This window comes from Trichechus manatus, unplaced genomic scaffold (genome assembly GCF_000243295.1).
Source record: "Trichechus manatus latirostris isolate Lorelei unplaced genomic scaffold, TriManLat1.0 scaffold00068, whole genome shotgun sequence".
NCBI lineage: Eukaryota > Metazoa > Chordata > Mammalia > Sirenia > Trichechidae > Trichechus > Trichechus manatus.
Window position 1 is genome coordinate 13704093 of NW_004444004.1, and position 3203 is coordinate 13707295.

Below are 3203 nucleotides of genomic sequence, written 5' to 3' on the forward strand. Positions count from 1 at the left end.
CTTAGAAGAGAGGATGGTGAAACTTCTTCTCATGTACTTTGGACATGTTATCAGGAGGCACCAGTCCTTGGAGAAAGGACATCATGCTTGGTAAAGTGGAGGGTCAGCGAAAAAGAGGAAGAGATGGATTGACACAGTGTCTGCAACAATGGGCTCAAACATAGCAACGACTGTGAGGATGGCACAGGACCGGGCAGTGTTTCGTTCTGTTGTACATAGGGTCTCTATGAGTCGGAATCAGCCCAATGACACATTGTGTTTGGAAGGAGCCCTGGTGGCACAGTGGTTAAACACTTGGCTGCTAACCAAAAGGTCGGTGGTTTGAACCCACCAGCAGCTATTAAGGAGAAAAGACCTGGGGATCTGCTCCAATAAAGATTATAGTGTAGAAAACCCTATGGGGCAGTTCTCCTCTGTCATATGGTGTTGCTATTAGTCAAAATCGGCTAGAAGGCACCCAACAACAACATTATGTTTGGGGACTACTTTGCAGTACAGACACAAAGATGAATAGAATAAGGCACGGTGGGTGGTCCCTGCCCAAGAAGTCTGGGGATGTGAATGTCCTGGAGGACAGGTGGGGTAGTGTCCTGGAGATGTCAGAGACATACTCCAGAGGGCTTGGACTTCAGCCTTGCCTTGCAGGACTGTGGAGTGTCTGGTGGGTGTTGTGGCTGTAGCCTGCTGTTTCTCCAGCTGGCCTAGAGGGTAGGGAGTGGGAAGAGTGACGTGTTTTCTTTTCTAAAGCCTTTACCGCAGAAGGGGACAAGCCTCCTTCAGACTCTGAGGAGGATCAGGACCCACCTACCCACCCAGAGGGGAAATATGGGGCTCATCCCTGGGTGGTGCAATGGTTAACACGCTTGACTGCTAAACCAAAAGGTTGGAGTTCGAGTCCACCCAGAGATGCCTCAGAAGAAAGGCCTAGCAATCTACTTCTGAAAAATCAGCCACTGAAAACTCTGTTGAGCACAGTGCTACTCTAACACACATAGGGTCACCATGAGCAGGAGTTAACTGTAAGGCAAGTGGTTTGGTTTGGTTTGGATCACCTCTTTGGGTCAGAGGTCTCGGGTGGGATAACGGGAACCATTTCTCCAGGCCCCCTCCCAAATTTCCTCTCCACAATTTCTACCTCCCTCCTGCAAGGAAGTCCTAGAGCGCATTCCATTATCTGAGAGATCTTAACACTCTCTGGGAAAATTCGATAGCTCTACCCCCAGAGAGACTCTGGAGGGAAGCCCAGTCACTACAGGAGCTAGCAGGCTGAGCCCTCTCCCTTCCTCAGGGTGATTCCTTCTTTAGGGTGGTGCTTCTTGGCCAGTTCATTCAGGACAGTTCATTCAGGACCCAGCCCACCCGTTTTCTGAAAGCATCTTCCCACAAATCTGTGAATCCTCTGGCTGGCCCTGCATACATGCACACTACCCTACTCTGGGCCTTCCCACGACTCCTCATTGGTGCCAAAGCGTCCTTTTCACTTCACATTTCTTCCTTTCTGCCAAGAAAATTCAATGTCAGTAGGGTAATCAGATAAGCTAGATTCTGCTCGAGAATGAGCGAGCTAATATGTTCCCAAAATGGACAGATATAAGGAAGGAGCCCAGGTGGCAGCGGTTAAAACGCTCGGCTGCTAACCGAAAGGTCGGCAGTTCGAACCCACCAGCTGCTCAGCAGGAGGAAGATGTGACAATCTGCTTCAGTAAAGATTTACAGCCTTGGAAACCCCATGGGGCAATTCTACTCTGTCCCATAGGGTCACTATGAGTCAGAATCGACTTGACGGCAATGGGTTTGGTTTGGGTGGTTTTAGGCACCTATAGGTTGGAGAGAAAGACATGTTTAGTCAGGCAGGCCTTCTTCCTGCTGCTGTGGGCACATCATTTGGGATTGGTTTATCATTTGGGGTTGAGAATGGATTGGGGATTGGGGTAGGGATGATGGGGGAGCTGGAGGCAAGAAAGCTCAATAGGTTATTGCAGCACTTCCAGAAGACAGTGGCGTGACCTAAAGTAGTGATAGTGGGCACAGGGCTAGGCTGATAAAGTGAAAATGTTAAGGATAGAACAGGCCTGACTGGGTGACCAGATGTGTGCAGGTGTGAGATGAGGGAGTGCCCGGGTTTCTGGCTTGGCCAAGTAGGTGAGTGGCAGTATCATTTATTGAGAAAGGAATCACGGGCAAGATAGACTGTGGGTCCGAGGGGGAAGGAAAGGATGAGTTTTGTTTGGGGATATTAAATTTGAGTTGCCTGTGGGACATCCGAGTAGGCTGTCCCGGAGGCACTTGGATGGGGGGCAGTTAGAGCACAGAAGCAAAGTGTGGCCTAGAAACAGAGAGTATTTATATTTTAAAACACACACGAAAACACCAGATCTTCCAATCTGGGCACACTCAGAAAGTCATTCAGCCCAGGACATGTTGACGGAGGAAGTGGATGTAATCCTTAGAGACACTCACCGAGATGCTCATGGAGTACACATCCTGTACAGTGGTTTTACAACGCTTCCTTCAGAACCATTATCCATAATCATAAGGACAATAGTAATAGCATTCCCAAAGACTTTTTACTACTGCAAATCCAGAGTCATGCCTCTCCCCAGTCCTCATAGTAGGCCCCCTCCCCCTCTTTTCAAACCCCTTATGAATGATGTAAGGAGCCCTGGTGGCGCAAAGGTTAAGGACTTGGCTGTTAACCAAAAGGTGGGCAGTTCAAACCCACCAGCCGCTCCATGGGAGAAAGATGTGACAGTCTGTTTCTGTAAAGATTACAGCCTTAGAAACCCTATGGGGCAGTTCTACTCTGTCCTATAGGGTCGCTATGAGTCAGAAACGACTCGATGGCAACGGGTTTGGTTTTGGTTTTTGTTTTTTTTGGGTTATAAATGGTGTTGTCAGAAAGCATTTGCTGGAAGATGTGTGTGAATGCTGGTGAGTGTATGTTGGGGGGGGACTTGGCAGGGAGTAGACACTTGTAATTCCGTTGAGGTTTGATCTCTTTACAGAGTGTGTCTGTGCCCTCACCCTTGGTCAATTCCCATCCCATGTGTTACAGGGAGGGCAGTCGCCCTCTCAGCTGCACAGGATGTTCTCAGGCTGAAGCCAAGAGCAATCACTCCCCGTCAGCACTTCTGCCAGCCTCGGTAGCGTGTGTGGGAGCAGGGGGAAGACATGACCTTTCCTCATAGGTTGGGAGAAAACAC